The sequence below is a fragment of the Heterodontus francisci genome, chromosome 35, assembly GCF_036365525.1.
Source record: "Heterodontus francisci isolate sHetFra1 chromosome 35, sHetFra1.hap1, whole genome shotgun sequence".
NCBI lineage: Eukaryota > Metazoa > Chordata > Chondrichthyes > Heterodontiformes > Heterodontidae > Heterodontus > Heterodontus francisci.
In genome coordinates this window covers 23,144,355-23,158,666 of record NC_090405.1, presented here as the reverse complement: position 1 = coordinate 23,158,666, position 14,312 = coordinate 23,144,355, and the positions used below count along the sequence as shown (strand labels likewise).

Sequence of the window (14,312 nt, the reverse complement as noted above, 5' to 3'; positions counted from 1 at the left end):
TATGGGATTAGTGTAGGATTAGTATAAATGGGTGGTTGATGTTCGGCACAGACTCGGTGGGCCGAAGGGCCTGTTTCAGTGCTGCATCTCTAATCTAATCCAAAAAAACCCAAGTGCTGCATGTTCCAGATTCTAACCAGGTCCAAAGCAGGGTAAAGAAGTTTCTCCTGAATTAATTATTTGATTTATTCCTGACTATTTCATATTTACAGCTTTTGACTCCACCACAAATGGGAAATATCTCTACCTCTACTCTATCAAATCCTTTCATATAATTCAGTGCTTCTATTAGGTGATCATTCAGCTTCCTCTTTTCCAAACAAAAGAGACCAGACTTGTTCAGTATTTAGAACTCCTGTGGAACAAGTAGCTCAGTTTGCAGTAATGGAATAAATACTGTATCTCAGTCTGAAAGTGTATGCGATTTTAGATGGTGATGTCTCGGAGCGTGTTTTTGGGATCCTTAGGGGGGAGGGGGAGTAGCCCCAAGTCGTGGTCCACATAGGCACCAACGACATAGGTAGGAAGAGAGATGGGGATTTAAGGCAGAAATTCAGGGAGCTGGGGTGGAAGCTTAGAGCGAGAACAAACAGAGTTGTTATCTCTGGGTTGTTGCCCGTGCCACGTGATAGCGAAGCGAGGAATAGGGAGAGAGAGGAGTTGAACACGTGGCTGCAGGGATGGTGCAGGAGGGAGGGTTTTGGTTTCCTGGATAATTGGGGCTCTTTCTGGGGTAGGTGGGGCCTCTACAAACAGGATGGTCTTCACCTGAACCAGAGGGGTACCAATATCCTGGGGGGGAGATTTGCTAGTGCTCTTCGGGGGGGTTTAAACTAATTCAGCAGGGGAATGGGAACCTAAATTGTAGTTCCAGTGTACAGGATGTTGAGAGTAGTGAGGTCAGGGATAAGGTTACAAGGACGCAAGAGGGCACTGGCAAGCAAGAACCTGGTTTAAAGTGTGTCTACTTCAACGCCAGGAGCATCCGGAATAAGGTGGGTGAGCTTGCAGCATGGGTTGGTACCTGGGATCTCGATGTAGTGGCCATTTTGCAGACATGGCGAGAGCAGGGGCAGGAATGGATGTTGCAGGTTCCGGGATTTAGATGTTTCAGTAAGAACAGAGAAGATGGTAAAAGAGGGGGGGGGGGTGGGTGGGGGGGGGGGATTGTTAATCAAGGAGAGTATTACAGCGACAGAAAGGATGTTTGAGGACTCGTCTACTGAGGTAGTATGGGCCGAGGTTAGAAACAGGAGAGGTGAGGTCACCCTGTTGGGAGTCTTTTATAGACCTCCGAATAGTTCCAGAGATGCAGAGGAAATGATAGCGAAGATGATTCTCGACAGGGGCGAGAGTAACAGGGTAGTTGTTATGGGGGACTTTAACTTTCCAAATATTGACTGGAAATACTATAGTTCGAGTACTTTAGATGGGTCAGTTTTTGTCCAGTGTGTGCAGGAGGGTTTTCTGACACAGTATGTAGCCAGGCCAACCAGGGACGATGCCACATTGGATTTGGTACTGGGTAATGAACCCGGCCAGGTGTTAGATTTAGATGTAGGTGAGCACTTTGGTGATAGTGATCACAATTCGGTTAGGTTTACCTTAGCGATGGGCAGGGACAGGTATATACCGCAGGGCAAGAATTATAGCTGGGGGAAAGGAAATTATGATGCGATTAGGCAAGATTTAGGATGCGTAGGATGGGGAAGGAAACTGCAGGGGATGGGAACAATCGAAATGAGGAGCTTATTCAAGGAGCAGCTACTGCGTGTCCTTGATAAGTATGTACCTGTCAGGCAGGGAGGAAGTTGTCGAGCGAGGGAGCCGTGGTTTACTAAAGAAGTTGAAGCGCTTGTCAAGAGGAAGAAGAAGGCTTATGTTAGGATGAGACGTGAAGGCTCAGTTAGGGTGCTTGAGAGTTACAAGCTAGCCAGGAAGGATCTAAAGGGAGAGCTAAGAAGAGCAAGGAGAGGACACGAGAAGTAATTGGCGGATAGGATCAGGGAAAACCCTAAGGCTTTCTATAGGTATATCAGGAATAAAAGAATGACGAGAGTTAGATTAGGGCCAATCAAGGATAGTAGTGGGAAGTTGTGTGTGGAATCAGAGGAGGTAGGGGAAGTGTTAAATGAATATTTTGCGTCAGTATTTACAGTAGAGAAAGAAAATGTTGTCAAGGAGAATACTGAGATTCAGGCTACTAGGCTAGATGGGATTGAGGTTCACAAGGAGGAGGTGTTAGCAATTTTGGAGAGTGTGAAAATGGATAAGTCCCCTGGGCCAGATGGGATTTATCCTCGGATTCTCTGGGAAGCTAGGGAGGAGATTGCAGAGCCTTTGTCCTTGATCTTTATGTCGTCATTGTCGACAGGAATAGTGCCAGAAGACTGGAGGATAGCAAATGTTGTCCCCTTGTTCAAGAAGGGGAGTAGAGACAGCCCTGGTAATTATAGACCGGTGAGCCTTACCTCAGTTATGGGTAAAATGTTGGAAAAGGTTATAAGAGACAGGATTTATAATCATCTTGAAAAGAATAAGTTCATTAGCGATAGTCAGCACGGTTTTGTGAAGGGTAGGTCGTGCCTCACAAACCATATTGAGTTTTTCGAGAAGGTGACCAAACAGGTGGATGAGGGTAAAGCAGTGGATGTGGTGTATATGGATTTCAGTAAGGTGTTTGATAAGGTTCCCCAAGGTAGGCTATTGCAGAAAATACGGAAGTATGGGGTTGAAGGTGATTTAGAGCTTTGGATCAGAAATTGGCTAGCTGAAAGAAGACAGAGGGTGGTGGTTGAAGGCAAATGTTCATCCTGGAGTTTAGTTACTAGTGGTGTACTGCAAGGATCTGTTTTGGGGCCACTGCTGTTTGTCATTTTTATAAATGACCTGGAAGAGGGTGTAGAAGGGTGGGTTAGTAAATTTGCGGATGACACAAAGGTCGGTGGAGTTGTGGATAGTGCCGAAGGATGTTGTAGGGTACAGAGGGACATAGATAGGCTGCAGAGCTGGGCTGAGAGATGGCAAATGGAGTTTAATGCGGAAAAGTGTGAGGTGATTCACTTTGGAAGGAGTAACAGGAATGCAGAGTACTGGGCTAATGGGAAGATTCTTGGTAGTGTAGATAAACAGAGAGATCTTGGTGTCCAGGTACATAAATCCCTGAAAATTGCTACCCAGGTTAATAGGGCTGTTAAGAAGGCATATGGTGTGTTAACTTTTATTAGTAGGGGGATCGAGTTTCGGAGCCACAATGTCATGCTGCAGCTGTACAAAACTCTGGTGAGACCGCACCTGGAGTATTGCGTGCAGTTCTGGTCACCGCATTATAGGAAGGATGTGGAAGCTTTGGAAAGGGTGCAGAGGAGATTTACTAGGATGTTGCCTCGTATGGAGGGAAGGTCTTACGAGGAAAGGCTGAGGGACTTGAGGTTGTTTTCGTTGGAGAGAAGGAGGAGGAGAGGTGACTTAATAGAATCATATAAGATAATCAGAGGGTTAGATAGGGTGGATAGTGAGAGTCTTTTTCCTCGGATGGTGATGGCAAACACGAGGGGACATAGTTTAGTTTAGTTTAGTTTAGAGATACAGCACTGAAACAGGCCCTTCGGCCCACCGAGTCTGTGCCGATCATCAACCACCCATCTATACTAATCCTACACTAATTCCATATTCCTACCACATCCCCACCTGTCCCTATATTTCCCTCCCACCTACCTATACTTGGGGCAATTGCTAATGGCCAATTTACCTATCAACCTGCAAGTCTTTGGCATGTGGGAGGAAACCGGAGCACCCGGAGGAAACCCACGCAGACACAGGGAGAACTTGCAAACTCCACACAGGCAGTACCCAGAATTGAACCCGGGTGGCTGCAGCTGTGAGGCTGCGGTGCTAACCACTGCGCCACTGTGCCACCCTGCGCCATAGCTTTAACTTGAGGGGTGATAGATATAGGACAGATGTTAGAGGTAGTTTCTTTACTCAGAGAGTAGTAGGGGCGTGGAACGCCCTACCTGCAGCAGTAGTAGACTCACCAACTTTAAGGAAATTTAAGTGGTCATTGGATAGACATATGGATGAAAATGGAATAGTGTAGGTCAGATGGTTTCACAGGTCGGCGCAACATCGAGGGCTGAAGGGCCTGTACTGCGCTGTAATGTTCTAATTCTAAAAAAGAAAAATAGGTATGTAATGTGTAGCTCAGGCTGCAATAAATAATTGAGACAGTATCTTTCATTCGAACACTATAGATTTATGGCGTGCTATGTTATATGTACTTCTGTCTGTTCTAATGGAATATATAATGTTATTTCTCAGTCTGATACTGCTTGTTTATTCATTCACAGGATGTTGACATCGCTGGCAAGGTCAGTATTTATTGCCCATCAGTAATTACTCTTACAATTATGCTGAGTGGTTTACTGGGCCATTTCAGAGGACAGTTAAGATTGAATCACATTCCTGTGGGTCTGGAATCACTTATGGGCCAGACTGGGTCAGAATGGCAGATTTCCTTCTCTTCAGGACATTCCTGGATCTGATGGATTTTCTTGCAACAATCTAGTAGTTCCAAGGTCACTAGTATTGATACTAGATTTTTTAATTCCAGATTTTTTTAATTAACTGAAATTAAATTACTCAGATTCTGTCGTGGAATTTGAACTCATGTCTCTGGATCATTAGTCGAGACCTCTGGATTATTATTCTTGGAGCATAATAACTAAAACAACCTGATATGAGATTTTTTTATACTGGTTTGTAATGTGGAGCTCAGTCTACACAAATGGAATTGATAATCTATTTCACTCTGATAATGTTTGAGATGTTTTTGGCTGGTAAATAATCCGTATCTCAGTCTACTGTATTTTTCAATTCCGCAGTCTGGGTAAGTTCTGCACTGGCATCTAATTTACATCACAGTTTAGACTTCATATTAGCATTGCTCAATCTGATACTGCATGTGATTTTTGCACTGGTATTGTTTAGATCAATCTATATGAATGGAATCAATACTGTATTTCAGTTTGATATTGTTTGAGTTTTTAGAATGGTATATAATGTTTAGATCTAATGGAATTGATTCTGTATCTTTCAATTTTACAGTGTGGGTGAGTTCTGAACTGGTATCTAATTTGTGTCTCAGGTTACAATATCTTTCAGCAGCTTTAAATATTTCACTGTAATGAATGTTGGACTTGTATGTAACTTGTATCTTAAGGTACACTATGGGGATGTTTAAACATCCTTCTCATCAATCGATGTGAACTTTGCCTATGGTATTTAATTTAAATGTCAGGGTATTCCATTAGGTTAGATTCTGTGTCATCCAATCAGTACCATGTGCCAATTCTATCTGATATTTAATTGATAGCTAAGTCTGCATTATATTTAGGTTGACACATTACATTTTCATCTGCTAGTGGGTGTGATTTTGACCTGGGATTGATGTATCTGACTGTCAGTGGGACTCAATTGGGGTGAAATGGAAACAACTTCTTTCTCTCCTGCTTTGTTTGATTCTTGGATTGAAATGATGTCTCTGGAACGTGGGATCAACGTGGGCCTGACTACTTTTGCAGTCTGACACTGTGGAACTGATGAACCAACTGTGGCTCTGCATTCTGAGTGATAATGTACCTACTGTGTGTGAGAGGAGCTGGCTGCACTGTTCCTTGTGCCTCGAGTGCAGCAACCATCACATTCATCATGATTCCTTCAAGTATTTGCCTGGAAGAAGAAAAAGTATATCTTATAACTCAAGAACAGGTGAGGTGTAAAATATCAAAGTGATCAATTTAATCTCTCAACGAATAATCATTAATAATAGCCACAAATGAAAACCAGTGTCAGTGACTGCCTCCACTGAAGTACTGAAGCTCCCAGCTCCTGCAACACAAGTGTTCTGGGCAGATCCATCCAGACAAAACACTGCACTGGGAACATCCCAACTGCTCTATGCTCCACACATATTTCCAGCCATCCTGCTTCATATGAATGAATGAAAGAAAAATAAAGCCCAATGTGTGTATCCCACAATTCCTTTCTCCCCATACACGTGTTCCACCTCCCCTTAAATGTGTCAATACTATCCGCCGCACCCTCTCCTTGTGAAAGCAAATTCCAGATTCCACTCACCACTCACTACATAAATAGGGTTTTCAAGAATTCCTCAGTGGTTTTATTAATGATGATTTTATATTTTTGGCTCTTGTTTCGGACACCAACACAAGTAGAAACATATCTCCGTGTACCCTATCAAAGCCCTTCACCATTTCCTTACCTTTCTTTCATTTGCTCATAGGTTGTGGGCATCATTGGCCAGGCCAGCATTTATTGTCCGTTCCTTATTGTCCTTGATATAGTGGTGGTGAGCTGCCTTCTTGAACCACTGCAGTCTTTGCTGTGTAGGTACAACCAAAGCGCTGTTTGGAAGGGAGTACCAGGATTTTGACCCAGTGACAGTGAAGGATTGGCAATTTAGTTCCAAGTCAGGATGGTGTGTGGCTTGGAGGGGAACTTTCAGATGGTGGTTTTCCAATGTGTCTGCTGCCCTTGTCCTTTTAGGTGGTAGAGGTGGCGGGTTTGGAAGGTACTGTCCAAGAAGCCTTGGTGAGTTGTTGCAGTGCAGCTTGTAGATGGTACACACTGCTGTCACTGTGCATCAGTGGTAATGGGAGTGAATATTTAAGGTGGCGGATGCGATGCCAATCAAGCGGGCTAATTTGTGCTGGATGGCGTCGAGCTTCTTGAGTGTTGTTAAAGCTGCATTCATCCACGCAAGGGGAGAATATTTGATCACACTTCTGACTTGTGCCTTGTAAATAGTGGGCAGGTATTGGGGAGACAGGAGGTGAGTTACTTGCTGAAGAATTCCTAGCCTCTGACCTGCTCTTACAGCCACAGCATTTATGTGGCTGGTATAATTAAGTTTCTGGTCAATGGTATCCCCAAGATGTTAATAGTGGGGGATTCAGCAATGGCAATGTCATTGAACATCAAGGGGAGATGATTGGATTCTCTCTTGTTTGAGATGGTCATTGCCTGGCATTTATGTGGCACGAATGTTACTTGCCAGGTATCAGCCTAAGCCTGGATGTTGTCCAGGTCTTGCTACATCTGGACACGGGCTGCTTCAGTATCTGAGGAGTCATGAATGGTGCTGAACATTGTGCAATCATCAGCGAACATCCCCACTTCTCGCCTTTTGATGGAGGGAAGGTCATTCATGAAGCAGCTGAAGATGGTTGGGCCTTGGACAATACCCTGAGGAACTACTGCAGTGATGTCCTGGGAGTGAGATGATTGACCTGAACAACCAAAGCCATCTTCCTTTATGCTTGGTATTAACTTCCTTTTTTAAAAAAAATGTTTTCCCCCTAATTCCCATTGACTCCAGTTTTGCTAGGGCTCCTTGATGCTATCCAAGGTCAATAGCTGCCTTGATGTCAAGAGCAGTCACTCTCACCTCACAATGCAATGTTTCTTTAACCCTAAAATAAAAGCAAAATTCTGCAGATGCTGGAAATCTGAAATAAAAACATAAAATACTGAAAATACCCAGCACGTCAGGCAGCATGTGTTGAGAGAGAAGCAGAGTTAATTTCTCAGGTCTGTGGCCTTTCATCTCATAATTTGTTGTATGTAAGATCAGGTTCATTCAGTTTGCAGTAATGGAATGAATACTGTGTCTTCCACTCTGACCATTTGTGAGATTTGTGGAGTGGTGTGTAACATGGAGCTCAGTCTGCAGTCTGGGTACATTATTGAGATTAATTCTGTACTTTACAATCAGGTACTGTTTGTCTGTTCTATCTGACATTGAATTTGTAGTTAAGGCTGCTCTCTTGTGAGAGTGACACAGTGCCTTGCAATCTGATAGTGGGTGTGATTTTGGACTGGGATTGATGTATCTACCTGTGAGTAGGACTGAGTTGGGGTGAAATGGAAACAACTTCAGTCTTTCCTGCTCTGAGTGACTGTTGGATTGAGTAAATGTCTCTGGAACTTGGGATCAGTACCGGTCTGACTACTTCTGCTGGCGGTGATTGTGGAACTGATGTCTCTGCTCTCTGTGAGTGATAATGTACTTACTGTGTGTGAGGAGCTGGCTGCACTTCCCCTTGTGTCGAGGAATCACGACATTTATTCTGCTTCCATCAAGTATTTGCTTGTAGAAAGGAAATGTATTTATTATAATTCAGGAAGAGGTGTGGTAGAAGATACAAAAGTGACCAAAACAATTTTTCATAGAACATAGAACATAGAACATAGAACATACAGCACAGAACAGGCCCTTCGGCCCACAATGTTGTGCCGATCCTTTGTCCTCTGTCAAGGACAATTTAATCTATACCCCATCATTCTCCTTTATCCATATACCTATCCAAAAGCCTTTTGAAAGTCCCTAAAGTTTCTGACTCAACAACTTCCCCGGGCAAGGCATTCCATGCCTCGACCACTCTCTGGGTAAAGAACCTTCCCCTGACATCCCCCTTATATCTCCCACCCTTCACCTTAAATTTATGACCCCTTGTAACGCTTTGCTCCACCCGGGGAAAAAGTTTCTGACTGTCTACCCTATCTATTCCCCTGATCATCTTATAAACCTCTATCATGTCACCCCTCATCCTTCTCCTTTCTAATGAGAAGAGGCCTAGAATGTTCAGCCTTTCCTCGTAAGACTTATTCTCCATTCCAGGCAACATCCTGGTAAATCTCCTCTGCACCCTCTCCAAGGCTTCCACATCCTTCCTAAAATGAGGCGACCAGAACTGCACACAGTACTCCAAATGAGGCCTTACCAAGGTCCTGTACAGCTGCATCATCACCTCACGGCTCTTAAATTCAATCCCTCTGCTAATGAACGCTAACACCCCATATGCCTTCTTCACAGCCCTATCCACTTGAGTTGCAACTTTCAATGATCTATGCACATAGACCCCAAGGTCTCTCTGCTCCTCCACATGCCCAAGAACCCTACCGTTAACCCAGTATTTTGCATTCATGTTTGTCCTTCCAAAATGGACGACCTCACACTTTTCAGGGTTAAACTCCATCTGCCACTTTTCAGCCCAGCACTGCAACCTATCCAAGTCCCTTTGCAGACGACAATAGCCCTCCTCGGTATCCACAACTCCACCAACCTTTGTATCATCTGCAAATTTACTGACCCACCCTTCGACTTTTCAATTAATAATCACTATGAACAATCACAAAGGAAACCCAGCAATACAAACAGAGTCAGTGTCTGATTCCACTGCAGTCCTGCAGCCCCCAGCTACTGCATACCAGGGGCTTTGGCCATTTTACAACAATTTAATGACATCCAGAAACAATCCACTGGGCCATGAATGGGACTGACCGACGGAGCAGGGACTTTTACACAGGTCAGATTTCCAGTTCCCGCTCCCATGGTCGAACCGTTCAAGCGAAACCAAACAGCCGCTGTTTAAAATGTGTCCTTCACACTTCTCACCTGGTGCCTATAATAGATTCTCTTTGTGTAACTCCCCACATCCTGACTGTCCGCTTCTGTTTTCACACTTCACTGTCCAATAACAACAAACTGTGGGATGAGGCTGGATCGCTGTCTTTGCGCTGGCACGGACATGATGGGCCGAATGGCCTCATTCTGTGCCGGAATTTTTCCATGTTTCTGTTTGCGGAATTGTTGCAGAAATCTGCGCCTGCGCTCCCCTCCTCCAGCACTGCCTGTGAGCGGAAGAAGATGGTTTAAAACAGCCCCCAATGGAGAGATCCCGGTCCTGGGGGAAGGGAGCAAACAGCAGCCTCCTTCCAGCAGCACATCGCTTTGGGAGCGTGTCCGCAGATGGACTCAGAGATCAGCATCGAGTCCGGGGCAAGTTCAGGGGGAGGCGGGGGCTGTTTGTAAGAGGCGGAGTGGAGCAGGAACTGGTCCCGGAACATGGAGTGAGTGGGGGAAGGGAGAGACCATTCTCGGACTGTGTGGACAAAGGGATGGCGACAGAATGGGAAGAATTTGTTATTGAAATTCAATGCTGCTTCCTCTCCCCAGACCAGCAGTGAATATTCCTGGTTTAGTTCCAGTCTCAGCCGGTTTGTTGCTATTTGACAGTGAAGAGCGGAAACAGAGCCAGACAGGAAGAGTGTGGGGAGTTATACAAAGAGCATCTGTAAGTCGCCAGGTGAGAACTAAGACAGGCTCATTTTAAACAGGTTAATGCCATGGGAGCAATAAATGGAAATCTGACCAGTGCAAATGTCTCTGCTCCATCGGATATTTCCATTCATGGAGCAGTGCAGGGTTTGGGCTCTGTCTACATATCATTACATTGTTGTCATAGCGTCCAATACTCCAAGGATACAGACCCTGAGTGCTGCAGTACTGCAGTGGAGTCAAACATTTGATAATGTTTGTATCCCTGGGGTTCCTTTGTGGCCGTTCATAATGATTATTAATCGAGACATTAAGCTGATGGTCTTTGTATCTTCCACCTCACCTGTACTTGAGTTGTAAAACATGCTTTTGTTTCAACAGGAAAATAAATGAAGAAGCCAGAGTAAATGGGATGTTTCCTCCACCAAGTTACAAGGAAGAGTGTCACCAGCTCCTTCTCACATTATCACTCATTATCACTCACAGAGCGCAGAGACACAGACAGGTCATCAGTTCCACAGTCTCAGACAGCAGAAATAGTTCCAGAGACACATTTTCAATCCATCTATCCAACAGAGCAGGAGAGACAGATGTTGTTTCCCTGTTACCATAACTCAGTACCACTGACAGGTAGATACATAAATCCCAGTCCAAATTCTCACCCACTATCAAATTATCAGTGTGTCAATCCCACAAGAGTGCAACCTCAGCTGCAAATTAAATACACATAGAACTGACACATGGTTCCTGTTTCAAAGTTACAGAATTAAGCTCAATAATATAATTTGAGATTCAAATTAAATACCAGCCCAATATTTACTCACGTTATGATTTTATAAGTTTTAGTATTAATTCCCATAGTGCATCCTGACATATACATTAGATACATAATTATTAATGATTTAGACGTGAATATAGCAGGTATGATAAGTAAGTTCGCAGATGACACAAAATTGGTGATGTTGTAATAGTGAGGAGGAAAGCCTTAGGTTACAGGACAGTATAGATGGGCTGGTAAAATGGACGGAGCAGTGGCAAATGGAATTTCATCCTGAGAAGTGTGAGGTGATGCACTTTGGGAGGACTAACAAGGCAAGGGAATAGACAATGGATGGTAGGACCGTAGGAAGTACAGAAAGTCAGAGGGACCTTGGTGTACTTGTCCATAGATCACTGAAGGCAGCAGCACAGGTAGATAAGGTGGTTAGGAAGGCATATGGGCTACTTGTCTTTATTAGCGGAGGCATAGAATATAAGAGCAGGGAGGTTATGATAGAGCTGTATAAAACGCTAGTTAGGCCACAGCTGGAGCACTGTGTACAGTTCTGGACACCATACTATAGGAAGGATGTGATTGCACTGGAGAGGGTGCAGAGGAGATTCACCAGGATGTTGCCTGGGCTGGAGCATTTCTGCTATGAAGAGAAACTGAAAAGGCTCGGGTTGTTTTCCTTAGAGCAGAGAAGGCTGAGGGGGGACATCATTGAAGTATACAAAATTATGAGGGGCATTGATAGGTTAGATAGGAAGAGACTTCCTCCCTTAGCAGAGGGGTCAATAACCAGGGGGCAAAGATTTAAGGTAAAGGGAAAGAGGTTTAGAGGGGAATTTGAGGAAATTGTTTTTCATCCAGAGGGTGGTTGGAATCTGAACACACTGCCTGAAGGGGTGGTAGAGGTAGGAACCCTCACAACATTTAAGAAGCATTTAGATGAGCACTTGAAACGTCATAGCATACAAGGCTGCGGGCCAAGTGCAGGAAAATGGGATTAGAATAGTTAGGTGCTTGATGGCCAGCACAGACACGATGGGCCAAAGGGCCTGTTTCTGTACTGTATAACTCTATGACTCTATATAAGTCTAAGTCTCAAGTGCGTTATCAGATTGAGAGAATCTGAAAGATAGTATAACCTGAGATACAAACTGAGATTTCAGTTTAAAACTCCCCCGGATTGTGAAACTAAAAGATACAATAGCAATTCAATTTGTATAGACCGAGCTTTGGATCATATTCCAGCCCTCATACAGTATCAGACTGGAAGATACTGTCGCAATTCCATTAGTGCAGACTCAGCTCTACATTACAGAGCAGGGAACATATTTAAACAACCGGGATCATATTTACACAACTGAGAAGACCTTTACCCAACAGGGAACCATTTTACATAATACCAGAGAGCATCTTTACACAACAGCGAATGCAGTAAGAAAGAAAAGAAGCAAATTTTTATCGTGCACAGGGAATGTGGGGTGGATTGTGATCTCAGACAGGGAATGTGGGATGTTTTGGGATCTCACACAGGGAATGTGGGTGGACTGGGCTCTCACACAGGGAATGTGGGGTGGATTGTGAGCTCAGACAGGGAATGTGGGATGGACTGGGCTCTCACACAGGGAATGTGGGTTGGACTGGGATCTCACACAGGGAATGTGGGTGGACTGGGCTCTCACACAGGGAATGTGGGGTGGATTGTGAGCTCAGACAGGGAATGTGGGATGGACTGGGCTCTCACACAGGGAATGTGGGTTGGACTGGGATCTCACACACAGCCTCATGCTGTCCGAAAGACCCAGACAGCCAGTGAAGGACGTTTAAAACATAGTCACTGTTGTCGGAAATGCTGCATCCAATTTGCCACTAAGATCAATCTGATAATGAGCACATAATCACTTGTTTTAGTGACGTTGAAGGATAAATACTGGCCAGGACAAGAGGGAGAGCTTAAAACAGAAAACACTGAAGATATTCTATTACACAGCAGGAAATATCTTTAAAAGAACACAGGGGACATCTTAACAGAGAACACGTTTCCATAAATCATCCGTCTTTCGCTGTCTCTTGCTGGTTTGCTCAGTAACTTTCTCTGTCTGTTCCTTTCTGGATCCTGAAATCTCTTCCTGGTTTTCTGTGTGTCTTTCTCTGCCTGCCTGATTGTCGGTGCTGTTACTCAGTGTCCTTGTGCCATTGTGCAGTGAGGGTGAGTCTGTCAGCGAGTGTGTCGCTGAGTCTGGGTTCTTGAGCAATCTGACAACAATCCTATTTTGTAAAAAAAAATTGGGGAAATGAACATATTTCACTAATAGGCAGTTGAAGTTAAAATCATCCGGTAGCAGAGTGGCGCAGCGGAAGCGTGCTGGGCCCATAACCCAGAGGTCGATGGATCGAAACCATTCTCTGCTATTCATATTTTGTAGTAACACAAATTGTTTACTTTCAAAACATCAAGTATTTATCCACAATCACATCATGCTTCTTCAAACACTTTATTGCAATCAGCGTTTTTCTTCCACTCAACACATCAATCAGCAACAAGTCTCACAAACCAATTTGTTGCGCACAGGAACACAAGCTGCACCAGCTGCAAACACGTTTCACCCCATTCTCTCCTCTTTGTCAAACCATTCCTGCAGCGCCTCCTCTCCACCAGCAGATGTAAAACGACGGCAAATGGTCACAGTCAGGAGATGGTGAGTAACAGAAAGTAAAACAATAACACGCAAAACTGAACATTGAATTCAATAATTTCCGAGCATGACAGCACCCACCACACACTCCCCCCGCCCTCTCCTTTTTATGTGCAGTTATTTTTCCTTTTTAATTTGCTTATTTTATTTTAGGTTTTTTAGTGTGTTTAGTTTGTTTCTACTGTTTCTGCTTTTTAATTTTTTTATTGCAGTGCTTGGAGTGCTCTGTGCTTTACAGTCTATTTACACCCTCTCTGTAGTAATGCTTTGTCTTTCAGCACAGCATTAACATACAACCTTTGTTCATGGCCTTTCATGACCTTCTGGTCAGTTATTCTCTGTGACCTTGTCCTATCAACACCTCTTTTGTTATCTCTCCCCCCCACCCCCACCTGCTTTACTTGCTTCAAATCTTTTACATTTCTAATATTTGTCAGTTCTGAAGAAGGGTCACTACCTGAAACGTGAACTCTGTTTCTCTCTCCACAGATGCTGCCAGAGCTGCTGGGTATTTCCAGCATTTCTTGTGTTTATTTCAGACAAGTGCCCTGTTTCTCTATCTCAGTCTCATTGTCTCTCTCTCTCTCTGTCTGTCCCTCACTGTCTGCTTCCTAATAGTCTATTCTTGGTTTTCTGTGTTTTTCTCTCTCTGTCCCGTTGTCGATGGTGTTACTCAGCGTCCTTGTAACATTGTGTAGCCAGGCTG

The 14,312-nt window shown here is 44.1% G+C and overlaps 1 non-coding gene across 1 annotated transcript; it reads left to right on the top strand.

Moving 5' to 3' along the window:
- The first annotated feature begins 13,250 nt into the window (after positions 1–13,250).
- trnam-cau (transfer RNA methionine (anticodon CAU)) lies at positions 13,251–13,322 on the top strand. The gene has a single exon. It is a non-coding gene; the product is annotated as a tRNA-Met (tRNA).
- The last annotated feature ends 990 nt before the right edge of the window (positions 13,323–14,312 follow it).